The following is a 19,524-nucleotide window of genomic DNA, read 5'->3' on the forward strand; positions in this document are numbered from 1 at the left end:
TCCTAAGAAAGGAAGAAGAACCCTTCCAAGAAGAATAAAGTAGGTGAGAAAAAGCCGGTTTCACTAAAAGCTGAAGACCCCAAGAGCAAAGCTGTTTGCTTTCACTGTAACAAGTTGGGGCACTGGAAGAGGAACTACAAGGTTTACCTTGCAGAATTGAAGAAGACGAAGGGTAGTAAGACTACCGCTTCTGATTCAGGCATGTTCATGATCGAAGTTAATATGTCACTAGGTCAAATTTCTACTTGGGTATTAGATACCGCCTGTGGTTCTTGTAAAGACTCGTATACTTTTATATTATTTTAAAGGTGTTATTATTAAATATTTAATTAAATAAATATGTGTATTACTTTTGACTGCTATGTGTTGCTCTATTATTGTTTATGTGTGATTTATGATTCATAGGGTCGTTTGTGTAATTAATTATTGAGTTGTACTGAATCGTTTTCACTTTTAAAAGTGAATTTAGTGTAAATTTATTTGCATAAATATTTGGAAAGTCTCTATTTTTTTTCATGGTTTTATAATTACAATAATTAATTATGGGATTTTATAAAATTTAGAAATCAATATTTCATTAATTATTTAGCCCTGAGTGATTTTCTGATTGTATTTATTCGTAAAATCCGTATTTAATTCCCGAATTCTTCAAAAAATTATGAAACTCATATTTATATAAGTTTGGAATATTCCGAGAATTTTAAAATTATTTTGGAAATTTTCGAGATTAATTTCACCCGCGCGTTGATTCGTTTAATTGTTAAAAAGCGGGTATAAACTGTGTTTCAGGAATTGTTTTAAAATTATGAAAATTACGTATTCAATTACTTCGGGATATTTCTAGCATTTTAAGACTATTTTCATGATTTTTGGGAAACGTTTTACGTTCATCTCGGTTCGTAGATATCGAAACGTGGATTAAATAAAAGGCTTTCAGGAAGAATACAGACACGTGTTAAGCTTACAGAAATTTATAGGCTTTGTGTACTGCTGGGATTGGTTACTATTTGATAAGATTAATAAAAAATAAATAAATACAACACAGACTCTGTGTCTCTCTCTCCCTCTTGTGTACCCCTGTGATTCCTTGGTAGGTTCGGTTTCCGGAAATTCATTTCCTCTGGCCGTTTCTGCTTCTGGTAATTATTGATTCGGCTTTGTTGTTCCTTGAGTCCTTTTGTTCTGTGTTATGCCGCCGCCCTTCCTCCGTTTTCCGGCGAGGAAGCACGGTGGCGGCGCGTGTTTGCAAAGTTTATCATTTATGCGGTGGTAAGTGTGTTCTATGTGTGTATATATGATTCAGGGTGGGTATTGTGGTTGTGATGCTGCCGCCTCTCGGATTTTTCCGAGAGGAGGGGTGGCGTGTGCCGCCTGTTACTCTGCTACCTGTTATCGTGCTGCTTCATTTCCTTTCTGTTCTTGTTGGGTTTCCTTTGCTACTGATGCACGCATGTGCGTGTGTCATTTGTGATGGTAGATTTTTTTTCTGATTCTCTAATGAATTGCACTGATGAAATTCGAGTGTTATTTTTGGTGATTTATTCGATTAATTTCTGAAAATTCGAAGTAGATACGTAAAGTATTTACTCCAACTATTTGGTATAATATTTCGAATAAATTCCCTTAATTATTCGAATTATATTCTGAAAGTTAAAAATTAATCGGTGAAATTTTCGGTTGGAATCCGAATTACCGGGTACCCCGAGAATTTTGCCGTCGTACCGCGATGACTCATTACGAGCGGACGGTGGGCTGTGATGATTTATTCTGAGTCCTAATATTTTAAAATAAATAAATAAAATATGAATTAAAAATATAAAATACGTATAATGATAAGGATTAGTTGGGTTAAAGCGGTAATTGGGAAATTGTGAAATTTGGATTGTGTGATTTGTTTGATTGTTGGATTATGATTGTTATTGGTTTGACGTCGTTGTGTTTCGACGGGTAGTTCGATAAACAGAGGAGATGTTGTCCAATTTTCGAGAAAATGAAATTCGAAAATTGCGGGAACGTATCCTATGTATTATCGGGAATACTAATCAAACGCATAACTATCTAATTATAAATATTATATGAATCATAATTACGTGTTGTGATGAAATATTTTGCAAAATATTGGATGACCCTAATTTACCGAAATGATGCTTATATGTATTTTACAAAAGTAAATGCGAAACCATGTTTTGGGTATGTGGACCCTAGCTATTGCATGTACTATAAGGCTATGTATATTACGAGTCGGGAATTGATATCGAATGGGTAGATGTGTTATTGAGGATATGTCAAGCATACCTAGACGTCAAACGTAGGGTATTTGTGCTCTGTAGGTTCTAGTCGAAGGACTCAGGAATTGATATCGAACAAAGATAATCTAGTGATCAGTCGGCAAGTGCCTCGAGGTTCCCAAGCGAAGAACCCTGAGATTCCTGGATACTATCTTGAGATAGATTGCTGCAAAGCAGGGATGTCTTCTAGTGAGACAGTCAACTTTCCATGAGAGCCCGAACGTTCAAGTATATCAAAATCAGTCAGTGATAGTCGTAACACTCTGCAAGGCAAGTGCCCCTGACCATTCTTTTATGGTTCAGTGCATATGAATAGCTAAATGTTTTACTTTCGTAATGGAACAGAAACGTTTTAAGTTGCGTATCGCCGTAGTTATAAATCAATGTTTTCAAATTGTTTTGGGGAGAAGTAACTTCGAAAGGTACCTATCTCGAATGGAATGATTTACGAAATGAATTTTATATGTGTGTTGTTTAAATAAATGATTTTGAAAATGAGATAGGTACAAGTGTTTTGAAAACTGGATTAAACGGTCAGATATGGGATACATTGGGGCCATAGTAGGCCTATTGAGGTGGCGTAAGAGGCTAATTCGGTTGCGCGCACTATATAACCGATTAGTCCAGCAGGTCAGAGACCTAGCTAGTCTCTGAGTTCTGGAACAGGTATATAGGATGGCAGTGAGAGCCGTCCAGTATTGATAGCCTGATCAGCTGTCTTCACATATCCGTAAGTATCTGATTTGGCTTTGTGATTCTCGTAACTGAACAAGTGAGTTATACAGTGGATTTGGAAATGAAAATGGCATGCTAGGATTAAACTCTGGTATTTGTATACAGCACACAACTGATGTTATTGTTTTACAGAGCATGCTAGTTTTGGTAGCCAGTTTAAATTGTTTACTTGTTTTCTAACCGAGTTATGAATTCTGTTCCTATAACTGCTTTACTTTGAATCATTTTTACTTGTTATTCATATTGCGGTACTACTGAGCAATTGATTGCTCACCCTTGCAGAATGTTTTGTATATGAATTGCAGATGCCTAGGAGATTCTTGCGCGATAGTCAGGGCAGAGTTCCAGCTCCTTTCGGGTCAGGCTCCTCTGAGGCAGTTGTGCTGGACCACAGATGGTCTGTTGAGTTGCTGCGTTAGGTTAGTTGTGTCAGGATAGTTTGTAGTAAGTTGGTGTTGTAATAGATGTAACCTAAATCATACCTAAACCTGGCAAAGATCTTGGAAAAAGGGGTCATAGTTATATCCTATTATTGAATCGTTATTCTTATGGTTGTTATCGATGACGTCAACTCCTGACCCCGGGGTTGAGGCCATCATAGTTCTCATATTTGCAATTTGTTGCAAGGACTAAAGGGAAGTAGGACTCTTGAAAAAGATGAGGCGATTCTACGTATGGGCAATGGAGCAAGGGTTGCGGCCATATCTGTAGGATCATTTAGTTTACATATGCCTACGGGCAAGACTATTATTTTGAATAATTGTTATTACGTTCCCTCTATTTTGAGGAATATTGTTTCTATTCCTATGTTGGATGTGGATGGTTTTTCATTTATTATTAAGAATAATGAATGTTCTATCCTTAGAGATAATGTTGTTTTTGGATGTGGCATTTTAAATAATGGTTTGTATGTATGTGACGTAGAGCATGATTTACTTCAGATTGAACAAACTAATAAAAGAAAATGAGATTATGAAAATCTGACCTATTTATGGCACTGTAGGCTAGGTCATATTAGTGAAAATAGACTGCGGACATTGCATAAGGAAGGGTTACTTGACCCCTTTGATTTTGAATCATATCCTACATGCGAGTCTTGTCTATTGGGTAAAATGACCAAATCTCCATTTAGTGGACATGGAGAGAGGGCTGCAGATTTGCTAGGATTGGTACACACAGATGTATATGGACCAATGTCTACGCAATCCATAGGTGGATTTTCATACTTCATTACTTTCATAAATGATAGATCTAGATTCGGATATGTGTATTTGATGAAACACAAGTCTGAAGCCTTTGAAAAGTTCAAAGAATATAAATATGAAGTGGAGAAACAAACCAAACACAGTATTATAACTCTTCGATCAGATCGAGGTGGTGAATACTTGAATGGAGAGTTTCTAGATTATCTCAAAGAAAATGGTATAGTCTCCCAGTAGACTCCTCCATATACTCCACAGTTAAATGGGGGATCTGAAAGGAGAAATCGAACTTTGTTAGACATGGTTTGATCCATGATGAGCTATGCTAATCTTCCAGTATTCCTATGGGGTTATGTATTGGAAACCTCAACATATTTACTGAATAAGGTGCCTTCCAAATCTGTTCCTCAAACTCTATATGAGATATGGAAAGAAAGGAAACTGAGTCTTAAACACGTTAAGATTTGGGGATGTCCAGCTTATGTCAAAAAGGTTGACCCAGTTAAGCTGGAATCTTGATCCGTAAAATGTAATTTTGTGGGATATCCTAAAGAGACTTTGGGGTATTACTATTACACCGATCATCGGGTGTTTGTCTCCAGACATGCTACCTTCTTGGAAAAGGAGTTTATCATTGAAGGAAATAGTGGGAGCAAAATTAAAATTGATGAAGTTCAAGAAGCACAAACTACTACGGATCAAGTGGAAACACCTGTTCAGACTGAACAACCTTCTGTGGAACAGCCCATTCGTAGGTCAGGGAGAGTGTCTCGCCAACCTGAGAGGTATTATGGCCTTGTCATTGAGAATAACAATGAGTTGTCAATCATTGATGATGACGACCCTGTGACCTATAATGAGGCTATGAGTAGTGTTGACTCAGAGAAATGACATAGTGCCATGAAATCCGAAATGGAATCTATGTATACCAACCAAGTATGGACTCTGGTTGAGGCACCTGAAGGTGTTAAGCCTATTGGGTGTAAGTGGGTATACAAAAGAAAGATTGGAGCAGATGGCTAGGTGGAGACCTATAAGGCCAGGCTCGTGGCAAAAGGATTCAAACAAAGTCAAGGGATTGACTTTGATGAAACTTTTTTGCCTGTAGCCCTGTTAAAATCAATTCGGATTTTGCTTGCGATTGCTGCTTACTACGACTATGAGATCTGGCAAATGGAAGTGAAAACGTCCTTCCTCAATGGGGAACTTGAGGAAGTGTATATGACACAGCCAGAGGGTTTTCTTTCCAAGGGAAATGAACACCTAGTGTGTAAGATGCTGCGAACCATATATGGTTTAAGACAAGCTTCTCGTAGATGGAACATCCGTTTTGATGAGACAATCAAAGAGTTTGGATTTATCAAAAACATAGATGAACCATGTGTCTACAAAAAGGTTAGTGGGAGCGCGGTAACATTTCTTGTATTGTATTGAAAGAGGAGACATCAAGAGAGTTGACACACATAACAACGTAGCAGACCCACTCATAAAGCCACTTTCTCAAAGTCACTTTGATCGTCAAAAAGACAAGATGGGTATTAGATACCAGAGTGATTGGCTTTAGTACAAGTGGGAGATTGAAAGAGATGTGTCCTAAGTCTAATCATGTATGATGATTTAGGAATAACTTTTATTTAATCTGTTTTGATTTCATTGATATTAATAAAAGACTTGTTTTGGTTTTATTGCGGGCTTTATCTATTTAAATGTTTAAATAAGATATACCACAGTTTAGAGTAAAGCTTTTTATGGATTGTGATGAGATCATAATAATGAGACCTAAAAGATGATAACTCTAAACTTAAATAGTTCCTGGTCGTAGGATTACTAACTGGTAATTAATAATCCACAAAGATCGGTACATACTATGCTTGCTTCATTATGAAGGATGCCTGTTCTCATAGACATTTGTGTGGTGACACTATAGCTAGTATGTATATGCTTATTATAGAATAAGTTCACTGAACATGATAGTTGTACAAGTATCCTTAGACTTGAGGTTATCATAGTCATCTTGTATACACTGAACTATGCTTTGGTTTAGTTCTTAGTCTCAAGGGACAATTATAAGGGCTGTACTGGGTATAGTAATTTGTACACGAAGATAGTGTATGATCAATAAATGATCTACCCCTTCCAGTGTAGGAAGAGAATGTTCAATGCTGATCCACTTATGTTAGTTCAGGAATCTCTGGCCAGAGTGAATGAAATTAGAAAGGAGTTTCTAATTTACATTAAATAGAACTAATCATAGTGAATAGGAAAGCAAGTGATTAAATAAGATAGGCTTGACACAAGTTCCATGCCTTATATTTAATCGTGACATTGCAGGGTAGAAGGAATTAATTGTATGGTAACTATTCACTGAATAGGTTTTTGGTATTCTAAGCAGTGAATTTGTATTATCCGGATAGTCGCGATATGCTGAGAAGTATCCCTCACGATGTAGAATAAATATGATTAATTAATTAATCATATTTAATGAATTAGAGAATTTATATAAATAATGATAAAATAATCATATTTAATGAATTAGAGAATTTATGTAAATAATGATAAAATAGTTTTATTATTATTTATTTCTACTACCGGCTTAATATTGAACCTACAGGATCACACCATAAAAGAGAATGATTTAATGGTGGAGGAATTAATTAATAATGGCTGATAATTATTTATTTATGAAATAAATAATTAATTGGCAAATTTAATAATTGATTAAATGAGATTTAATTGATTATAAATTAATTAAGAAAATTTCTTAATATTATTAATTAAGAGTTTAATTTTTGGAAATTAAATCAAGTGAGAGAATTATTTCTAAAGAGTTTAGAAAAAGGATTAATAATTAAAAGGTGTTTTAATTATTAATGAGAATAATAAAGGGTAAGTAATAATAATATTTTATAGGAAAATTTTCAGCTGAAAATTTTGTCTATAAATATACTATTATAAACCCTATTTTTGCCTCAACCAAAAAGATTTACAAAACCCTAATTCTCTCCACCTCCCCCTCCTTCATTACATCGTTTTCTTGGTGGATACCGGTGGAGTGCTTCACACTTGAGGAGCAGCTGCTAAGGATCTTCGTTCATCGTTCTTGGATCACTATTAAAGACCTCCATCTTTCCATTAACGTAAAACTTTTTAAGGTAAACATACTGAACTACGAATTAAATATTATTTTTCGCATGGATCCTGCGGAGGGTTTCGGTTTTTTTTATGATTTAAATTTACGTTTTCGTTGCATTTATGTGCTAAAAACCCTTCACCTTCAAGGTCAACACTCAACAACTTATGCCAAGGTGAATAAAATTCAAGAAACCATGATCCAGCATGATATGAATATGAAACTTGAAAAGAACAGATTTTTCAAGCCTGCTTTTGACAGAATTGCCTACATTAAAAAAACTCAGCAGAAGCAGCAACCTCAGATTGATGAAATTCTAAAGAATCAAGCTTCTCAGCAAACTCAACTCAATGAGATGCAATCCTCATTAGAATTGCTTGTCTCTCTTCTTTTACCTGCTGATGCCAAAAAGGGGGAGAAAGTGATTAAGTCCAAATGCAAATCTATTCAGACACTAAAGGGAAAGGATGATGGAAATGATGACCAGGGAAACTCTGATAAGGGTAGAGGTCAAGGTCAAGGCAAAGGATTTTCATCAAGTAAAGCTAGAATTACAAGTCAAGGACATAGTTCTGATACTGGGAGAAGAATAAGTTCTGATACTGGTAAAAGGTTAAGTTCTGGTGAACATCTGGAACTTGATGAAGCAATTTCAAAGCAATTATTTCTTAAAGAAAATCCAGGAATGGACTTTGGGAGTCTAAAGGAAGAAGAAGCTAGACTCAAAGCAGAAGGTGTCAAGATAAAATCTAAAGCTTCTGTTGTTGAAAAGAAATTTCCAAAACCTAAGGGTATTGTGATAAAGGAAAGAACAAATTCTGAGGCAGCCAAAACCAAATCACAAGTGGAAATTGATCCAAGGTCCAAGGGAAAAGAAAAAGTTGATGAACCTGTAAAGGTTTATATGCCAGTCATGGATGAAGAAATAACTGAAGAAGATGCTAGTCTTACTCTGATGACAAAGAAGATTTCTTAAACAACCTCTGACATGGTTCATGTTGTTCAGAGTCAAGATGTAGTAAGTTCTGATATGACAGTGAAGTAAGCAACCTCTAACATAGCTCAAGTTGACTTGATATCAGAAGATAAAGAAAAGGAAACCTCTGACATTGCTCATGTTAAACCTTCAAAGATACTCCTACCAGGATTCACCAAAGCTAAACAAACTCAACCTTTGAAGACTGCAACAAGTGGTTTTGAAGCAAGAGTTGTTATATGAAAGGAAGTAAGAGATAAATCTGGATTGGGTAGTTCTGATGAAAGAAGAGTACACAACACTACCAATGATCCAACTTCCTTAAGTGAACCAGAAGTAGGTGTAATTCCTGAGAGATTGAATCGACTTGAATCTGTACAAATGGTTTACCATTCTGTTTTGAAAGAACATATCTTGTTATATTTTATGACAGATGGAAGGGTATACCATATCAGGAAGAATGTTATTCCACTGAAGTATTTTGAAGAACTGGAACATGTTTTATTCCTACTTCAAGTGAGAAACAAATTAACAGATAGTGCTGAAGGTTATTTAGAGTCACAAATTCAAAGATAGAAGAAGCTTTAATCTGTAAAGTTTGACATCACATATTATCCAAAGTACAGAGATCACAAAGGTGATATTGTTGAAATGAAGCCTAACACTGCTAAGATTATAACTAATTTTCTGGGTTATAAGGATGTGGAATTCAATCTAGAGTCTGACAAGGCATATCTGATCAGACTAGATCAGGAGATAAGAAAAGCTAAGATAAATGATCTCAGAGCAGCTATTTTTCAAACTGGTGAAGATACAGCTGAATTGAAAGATGCAAAAAGGAGGATGGTTAATGAACTTGAATATGTTGAGAGAAGTCTTTTAAGGAATTATCTCAGAACTACTCCTGATATCAAAAAGATCAGAAGTTGAAGCCAAGTCAAAGATCTACAACTGCTTAAATTCTGAAGTGTATACAGACTGAAGCTGTTATCAGACCTTGAGGATGGTAAAGCTATAAGGACTGTATGTTGTAGTTATCTAGTCAAATTCTCATGCATTTGTACTTAATATTTTTGACATCATCAAATATCTGTTAAACTTGTATATTATGCTAATTTACAAGTCAGGGGAGATTGTTAGATATATTTGTGATGTCATGGCTAATATGATTTGTGTTTAAGTTTTCAAATCTTACTTAACAGGACAAATCAGTACTTAACTGGATATTAGTACTTATACTGAAGTCAGGACTTAAGATATAAGAACTTAAGTTATCAGAACTTAAGTTATCAGGAGATATTTATCAGGAGATATTATCAGGACTTAAGGAGACTTTCAGATAAGGCAGGCGGCTGATTGAAAGGAAAGAAGATCAAGACAAACACAAGAAGAAATATGCATGAAGAAGGAATTCTATGAAGAATATAATACTTGGAAGAATAGATAACTGATTGATATTTTAGGAAGCAGAATTATATTCGATATCAATTAGAACATTATCTTGTAACTGTGTAGTATATAAATACAGACATAGGGTTTACACTATAGGTGTTATCTTAATCGAAGTCATTATTTTTTGTAACCCTAGCAGCTCTCGTAATAGTTTGTTCATCATTGAGAGAGAACAGTTCTTTGTAACAGAGTTTATTGTGTTCAATAAAATCTGTGTTCTGTTACTTGAGTTCTTATATTCAGTTTGATTGTAGTAAATACTGTATTCAATCCTCTTCTACAGTGTGTGTGACCTAACACCCGAAAACACCTAGAATACATTCAAACGCGCATAAAATGAAATAAAATGAGTACCTTATAAAGACGCTAATAAATACGCATCCCGATTGCAGATAGATTCATATAATTGCAGTTTGAACACATATATTAATCAATCGAAAAATTTTCTGGCCTGCACAGAAGCACACATAACAACTGTAACATCTAATGTCATGGCAATAATCACTTTAAATTTATAAAACACATAATATTTACTCATTTAACATATAATATTCACATATTTTTCCCGGATATTACATTAATTCCGGCTTATATTGTTGTTTATAGGTTACCAGACCCACTCTAAGCTTAAGTCTACCCCGGAACGCTTAGGCAAGTTTTCTACCCGTTATACTGTTATTGTGATGTAAATATATTAATGCATTATCTTGAGATAAGTGCATGACTGTTATTAGAAAATCTTGAGATATATTGGAGCATGTTGATATGGTATATTTATGAATTTTTTGAAATATTGATATTCTATTATCAATTCAAATGCTTATAAACTGCATAATACCTATGCTAGAGATAAGCAGTAGTTGCGTATACCCTTAGTATAGGGGACCCAAAGGTGAACATTTTTTTTAAACCGGGAGTCGATGTTCCCGAGTATAATAGATGTATTTTTTTATATATATACATAGTTTACCATAACTATTAATCGAATAAGGTATATTCGATGGTTTAGAATAATAATCAAACTTATTTTCGATTATTCAAATAAGGATCGTACTTTTGTATAAGTATACCTTTTGTTATTTATTATTCATTTCAAGTATGAGTTTTAAAACTTCTACTTCATTTATTTTTATAAAAATTATCCTTTATGGGAATATTATTTAAATAATAATATTCAGATATTTTCCAACATATCGGGACTGATTTATTTTATTAAATCTGCATTACTCCAAACATTCTTAAAAATGTTTTCGAGTCTTCAAAATGATTTTAAAAAAGTTAGAGCGGATCCCAAAACTCGTTTTCAAATTTAAGATCTTCCTTTCGAAGGGGAATTGAATACTCGGTCAAAAATCTGAGGGATCCGGCTATGTGGTATATTTTATATTCGCAACAAAATTGCTATTTTGAGAAAACAATTTGATTACTTGCCCAATGTTCAGGAAGTAAGTCCATCTAATTGAGTCGGCATAAGCGACAGGATGGTGTATGGTCTATGAAGGTATAAGAGGCTGGGTGAGAGTCCATCCACGTGTGAGTGGCCGGGTAATGGTCTAGCGCGAGGTCCTAATGCGGCCAGGGTGATGACCGGCGAGGAATTCATCCATCTACAGTAGAAAAGGTTACTTAATGGGTATCTTTGCCTGATCAGCAAGATATCGGGTTTATGCCAAAATTTTCTTCTTTCCAAATTCATTGGGTATTATAACTCTATTTATTCTTTTCATAATAGAGGGTTTCAAGGAATGTATGAGATATATATATATATAGGTGTATATATATCAAGAATTAATGAAGTATCTAGTAACTTCATTTCTTTAAATGATAATTCAAAGATTGACTCTATTCAAGTCTTATCTTGTAGTCTCATCTATGTGATGAACTTTTGAAACTGATTATACCTTGAACGGTGGTAGTTCAAGCAGTATTCGAAAAAGATATAAGTATATTGGAGTATCTTGTAAATTCATCTTTTCAACTTATATCTAGTAAATGATTATCTTATGCATGACAAAGATTTTCAGAAAAACGTTAAGACAAGGTTAGATATACGAGAGCACCTTGCAAAGATATTTTTATACAGTTATAAACTGGAACTCTGTGTATATTATGCATGGAAGAGGACTTCCAAGATTTTGAAAAGTATATATACATATATACTGAATATTTTGCGACTTGGTCGTGTTAAGATATTTAACTTGGTTCATTTCTTCTTGACCAAGACTTTCATGAGTACTATGAGAATGTTCATATATTGTCATACATATTATTTCGGTGGACTTGTTGCTCACCCTTGCTTTCTTCTTTCATCACACAACAATAGATATGCAAGATAAACATGACCAAGCTCCCAATTTGCAAGCGGATAGGAAACGTTCCGCAGTTTCCTTTAGGCGTTGATGCCGCTGTAGCTGAGGTAGGATCTACCAATAGGCTAGGGTTTTAACTGTTGATGTACCAGACTTATGTATATTTATGAATTGTAATAATGGCAAAGAATATGTAAATTTATTCAGAAACCCATTTGAGGTGTAATGACTTATAACTATGGAATAAAATGACTTGTGTTATTTTTGTATTCATCTCTGAGACTATAACTTGTGGTACGTGTGTATATTGTGGGGTCACAGTACGCAGTAGTTGGTTGTTTATTAAGATTAAGTGTTATTAAAGGAAATGGAACTCGTGACAACCCGGATCTCCGACCCCGGATTTGGGGGTGTTACAAAAGATATACAAAATAGGTTGGCTAATTGTAAATAAAAGATGCCTTGTAATTTTGTATAAGTGAAATAGTGTGAACTGCTAAAGAATTCATTATCAACGGATAAACTTAAGGCTTCAAAAAAAGACTCAAGACACTCTCAACGGATAATCCATTTGAGACTCAACGGATAACTCAAGAAGAAGTATCAACGGATAATGCTGAAATCTCAAAGGATAACAGATTCAAATAGTAGTTGAAAGCGACCTGACAGTCACATGGGTTGATTGTATACAAAAGGAATGAGGCAACCTATTTTCAGGTTTTAGAGAACAAAGAAACAATTCCATTTTCATGCTTAACTGAAGATATTCAAAGATGCTGGATGAAGAAATGAAGCAACATGTGAATACACCTAGATTTTTGATTTTACTGTTTATGTTATTCATATGTAACCCGGTAGTATATAAACCAAGGGTAGCAAGTATTTAATTATTCAAATAAGTGTGAAAAAATTAGGTGTTGAACAGAAAAATAGATAAAGCTACATCTGTTAGGAATTCTCTCTGCTCATCTTTGTAAAAACATTTGTAAGCAGCTGTGTGCATTTTTACATCACAGAGTTCTTGAATCTATATATATCTCTATTAGAAAGATCAATCCACCAGAAAGTTTTTAAACCGTCTTGTTTAATTACTTTGTATTTGAATACTTACAATATTTTAATCCACAACTATATATATAGATATATATATTCAAAAGAGATTTTCAATTTTCCAAAAGAAACCAGAATTCCATTTAACCCCCCTTCTGTAATTCTGTTGTTATATTTTTAGGAAATAACAATTGGCATCAGAGCAAGCTCTTGACACAATAAGAGTTTAAAGATCAAAATAAACTAACAACATGAGTACAAAAGATGTTGGAGTGAAGATCCCACTTCTGGATAAAGACAATTATCATCACTTGAAAGTAAAGATGCACCTTCATCAACTCTCTCAAGATGAAAGATATGTTAACTGCATAGAGAAAGGTCCTCATATTCCTCGTAGAGCTGCAACATATGTTGAAGGAGCTGTTGGAAATGAGCAAACAGTTTCAAAGCCAAGGTCCGAATGGACAGATGAAGACATTGAGCAAGTTCATAAAGACAAAAAGCCCATGAATATTTTGTTCAATGGTCTTGATGGAGATATGTTTGAAAATGTTATGCGAGGGAACGGAGCAAGTCAGAGAAAAAAAGATGCAACTCCTCATACAACAGTATGAACATTTTTATTTTGAAGATGGCGAGTCACTGAGTGAAATCTTCAGTAGATTTCAAAAACTGCTGAATGGTTTAAAGTTGTATGTGAGGATCTACCAAACTAAAGATTCCAATCTAAAATTCTTGAGATCTCTACCAAAAGAATGGAAGCCAATGACAGTCTCTCTCAGAAATTCTCAAGAGTATAAAGAATTTACTCTAGAGAGACTGTATGGTATATTAAAAACCTTTGAGCTCAAAATGAAGCAGGATGAGCTATTGGAGAAAGGAATGAAGAAAGGTGGATATGTTGCACTGGTAGCTGAACAAGAGAGAGGAATACAGTTGAAGCTTGAAGCTGTGGAATCTGCACCAAACTCAAGGGTTTGTGAAGGCAAAGGAAAAGGGATAATGATTGAGAATGAAGATTATCCTAGTCACGATGAAATGGAGGACATAGATGAACATCTGGCTTTCCCATTAAGAAAATTTTCCAAGCTCAAATTTAAAAAGAATTTTGGAGTAACCAAGCCAGACATAAACATACTGGAAAAGTCAAAATTTAAATGTTTCAAGTATGGCTTGAGTGGTCACTTTGCTAATGAGTGCAGAAAGCCTAATTATGAGAAAAGGAGGTTTGAGATAGTGGATTATAAAAAGAAATATTTTGAATTGCTCAAAAAAAAGGTAAAGGCCTTCTTGACTCAAGAAAAAGATTGGGAAGCTGATGGAGAAGATGAAGATGAAGAAACAAGCTATGTCAACATAGCCCTATTGGCCAAATCAGAGAAAGCAGCAGTCAATTCCTCAAGCAATCAGGTAATCACTACAAACCTAGAAAACCTTTCTAAAGATGAGTGTAATGATACCATAAATGATATTTCTATAGAATTATATCACTTGTGTGTTACACTTAAATCACTCACTAAAGAAAACAATAGAATTAAAGATAATAATCTGTTTTAGAGTGAGAGAAATGTTGTGTTAGAAACTCAATTCATTGAGTTTGAGAAACTAAAAATAGAGTGCAAGATTGCGAAGGATGAACTGACTGAATCTTTGAAGAAAGAGGAAATTTTAAAAAGCATCTTGAACGTGAGAAAGAGGTGATCAAGGCTTGGAAATTATCAAGGAATGTAAGTGCCCAAATCACCAAAGTACAAGGAATCGAGTCTTTCTATGAAGAAGCCTGAAAAAGGACAAGAAAAATCTGGACCCTATATTGATTGATGGCTTATCAACGGATGTGGAGTCGACAGATGATGAAGCTTATCCATCGGAAGCTGAAAATCAATATTCGTTGAAAGACAAGGATTCACATCCGTCGATAGAAAAGAAGCCAATTAGCAAAGTCAAGCTAGCTAAGCTGAATGAGAAATATGGATCAGTTTCTAATAACTTTGTTGTAGGAGAATCAAGTCGATTCAAGGAAATAGAGAGAGTAAATGTGGGGCATCTTTCAATGAAGTAGTTGAGTAACAGATTGGAGAAAATTGAGGTCAAGGCAGATTTTAAAAGGAAAAACAACAGGAATGGGAAAGTAGGAATTAACAAACGTAACAACTACACACCTGATAAATATGCACCTAGAAAAACTTATGTGAAGTATGGTAGTGTTAATTACTTATCTGCTAATTGAAAATCTGTTATGCCTACACCCATGTCTACACCTTCCGCTTTTCCCACATGCCCACATTACCAATGAATTCTATGCTTATTATTCCTGCACATAATTTAAATGCACAATTTGCTAATATGTCATTTTCACAAAATTCTTATTATGCTGCATTCACTATGGCACAAATGCCATTTAGCATGCCTTACAGGAATAACATGTTTGCACAATCTATGCCATATCATGTTAATCAAAATATGCATGATAATTTTATAATTGATCATGGGATTAACAGTCAATCCCCGAAGACTAAGGTTGATCCTCAATGACCTAAGTCTAATGGTGGAAAGGCTAAGAAACCTAAGAAAAAGGCTAACAAGGCAAGACCCAAGGAAACTTGGGTACTAAAATTAACTTGATTTGATTTTGATGTGTGCAGGAAAATAGATATAGTCTATGGTATCTAGACAGTAGATGCTCAAGGCACATGACTGGAGACTTTACCCTGCTCACTGAGTTCAAGGAGAGAGCTGGCCCAAGTATTACATTTGGAGATGACAACAAAGGGTATACTGTGGGATATGGCTTGATTTCAAAAGACAATGTCATCATTGAAGAAGTTGCTCTAATGGATTGACTCAAACACAATATTTTGAGTGTCATCCAACTATGTGACAAAGGCAACTCTGTAACTTTCAGTAATGAAGCCTGTGTTGTTATCTGTAAGGAAACAACAAAGTGGTTCTCACTTGAGTGAGAAAAAGAAATGTATACCTAGATGACTTCAACTCATCTAATGCAGATTCTATTACTTGTCTTTTTAGCAAAACAAGTCAAGATGAAAGTTGGCTGTCACAAGAAGCTATCTAATATGAACTTCAAGACTATGAATGGATTAATCAGTAAAGACATAGTAAGAGGCATTCCTCAAGTTGAGTTCTCAAAGGATGGATTGTGTGATGTTTGTAAAAAAGGGAAACAAATTAAAGCATCATTCAAAAGAAAGCTTGAATCAATAATTGAAGAACCACTGCAACTGTTACACATGGATTTGTTTGGACCAGTCAATGTTTATCAATTTCAAAGAAGTGATATTTCTTACTGATTGAGGATGACTTCTCAAAGTTCTCTTGGACACATATTCTTAAATCTAAATATGAAGCTAGTGAAATCATTATCAATCTTATAAGGCAAGTCAACAATCATCCCGATCTCAAGGTTAGAAGAACTAGGAGTGACAATGGAACTGAGTTCAAGAATTCTGATATGAGGTCATTCTATGAAGAAAATGGGATCATGCATGAGTTTTCAGCAGCAAGGACTTCACAACAAAATGGAGTAGTGGAAAGAAAAAATAGATCCTTAATTGAAGCTGTAAGTTCAAAGTCTTTCAAATAGATATGAAAAGTGTTTTTCTCAATGGAGAATTAGAGGAAGAGGTATATGTTGAACAACCTCCAGGCTTTGTAGATCCAAAATTTCCAAATCATGTCTACAGGCTTGACAAAGCACTTTATGGCCTTAAGCAAGCTCCAAGAGCATGGTATGAGACTTTAGCTCAATTTCTTCTAGAAAGTGGATTTACCAGAGGCACAATTGATAAAACTCTGTTCTACCTCAACCATGGAAAGGACTTACTTTTGGTACAGATATATGTTGATAATATCATCTTTGGCTCTACAAATACAAAACTTTGTGAAAGATTTCCAAGTTAATGCAATCAAGATATCAAATGAGTATGATGGGAGAGTTGAGCTATTTTCTGGGACTTCAAGTCAAGCAAAATGAAGAAGGTACTTTCATAAATCAAATATAGTACACCAGAAATTTACTCAAGAAATTTGGAATGCAAGACTGTTGAACTGCATCCACTCCCATGACCACTGGAACCAAGTTAGATAAAGATACTGGAGTATTAGTAGATATTACTAATGTCACACCCCCAACTTAAACAGCAAAATAAATATAGCTATTACATCATTTTAATGAAGAATACATAACCAAATCCAAGATCTTACAGTTTAGGGTTTGGAACAGCCCAACACTACCAACTATTACATCTGATTACAAATACTGAGTCCTCACACAACTATTATTACTTATTCTACCTGAGCTCGAACATAAGCATCAGCATCACAGGTCTTACGGGCAGTCTGCTTGAATCTAACCATAGCAGTTAGCTGTAATATCAGGTTAAAGCAAGGAGTGAGACAAATGCTCAACAAGTGCTAACAGTACGACACAAAACATAAATTGAGATATACTTTTAAGAATGACAATGGAAAGACATAACCAAAGGTAACGAGAGATAGAACTATGTGAGATGGCATCATTTTGCTTGTATCAAATCAATTTTAGAATCATGTCTTAATCAAAATCATTTTATGACGCTACGGATTACAGCCGGTGATCAGCCGCGAAGTAATCCGAACCTCGCTGGGTTCTAAAACATTAACGGGAATCCCTAGGCAACTTTTAAGCCTAATATAAGTGTGGAAAGGACTCGCGTCTCAGTCCAGATCCACTGTTCAAGAAAACATTTATCCCCCTTTGGGACTGAAAACCCACATTTTATTTATTTATTTCAAAAGCTGATGCCGAATTGTAACAAAATCTCTTTTAACAGTAAATATTTTTATTAAGGGATTATAGATCAACTCGAAACATGGGAAATATGGTACTAAATCTCAGGGCCATGATTCACAAAACTTTACTCTATTGGGGTAATCCAAAAGGGTTTTCATATGTCAGAATTTGGACAGGAAAATATGGTGAGACTAATTGATAATATGAAGGGGTAATGCCAAACTGGGCTCAAAGCAATGGTTTCTCGTCAAGGTACAGGTGTTGGATCATTAAGAAGATAAGCTTCACGAATACTATGGGTGTTAAGGTAATGATCTCTAGCTCAGGATGTATATATATATATCAGAATTGTCAAGCTTTAGGATAGGAAATAGGGTATCAATCAATGAGGAATCATGTTGGTAATTTCTGACTATCAGAGTTCAACGTAAGGTTCTATAGGGGTTCAAGTATCAGGATGAGATATCAATACTTAGGAATCATCAGCATGTTAATCAAGAGGATCAATCAAGTAATATAACAACTCTTTATTTTGTCATGGCATTTAACTATCATGAAAAGACTTTTGAACTACTTGCAATACATACTCGAGGGTTCATGGCATTTCTATATAATTCAAAGATAAGCGAGAGATACGCTTAATTTAAACATATCAAAATGACTCAGGATAATTGCATCGATATATATGAACTGTTTATAGTAAATACGAAGGTCAAGTTGAATCACTTGCCTTGAGATAGGCTGGTCTGGTCTGACTGGTAGGAGCAACAACTGGAGCTTCACTCGACTTTTATGGCAAGTTTTCCCTCGTCTCGAGATCCTACATAAATAATAATCCTCATTATAATATATTCTCACTAACTTAACCTATTTACAACTTGAAATTAAATACGGATGACACTTAGGCCTATACGCACTTAATTTATATTCACTTTTAAATTACAATTGCACACACATAGCCACATATTCACATATCATATATTAACACCAAATAATACCATATATACCATAATGCAACACTAGGCTTGGATGATCTCGACTCACCACTTAAGTCACTTGGTCGCTAAACTAGACAAAGTCTTCAAATTTTGGCTCCCTAACTCGATGTGCCTTTCCTAAATTATCCAAAACCTATTGACCCTCACTTGTGCCTTTTGCTCTACTGACCTTATACCATCTTACAACTATGGTGGTCGACCTAATACTGACTTCTAAGTATTCTAAAACTATGTGATAAGTGATAGTGCTCACTGGTGCAAATTTCAGAATGACAACTATAGTTTCTTGAGTGCATTAGGCACTCTTAAACTACAAGTTTTCCTTCAAAACTTTTACACAAGACTCTCCTGACCTAAGGGCATCTCACAATCTTGATGTGGCTCAAGGGCCTGGCTTGGGCCTTCTTGGGCCTAAGCTAAAAGTCCAAGATTCCCCTGCTTTTCTGGGCAGAAAATACCCTGACTTGAATTAACTTGTGACACATGGTTTTAACTCATATCCTATGAACTATGGCTGGAAAAACTTCTCTGACACTCCCTCTAACTAAGGCCCAATAGGGCCTAATGAGGGCCTACCCATGACATGGTCAAA

The sequence above is a fragment of the Apium graveolens genome, chromosome 4 (genome assembly GCF_009905375.1).
Source record: "Apium graveolens cultivar Ventura chromosome 4, ASM990537v1, whole genome shotgun sequence".
Classification (NCBI taxonomy): domain Eukaryota; kingdom Viridiplantae; phylum Streptophyta; class Magnoliopsida; order Apiales; family Apiaceae; genus Apium; species Apium graveolens.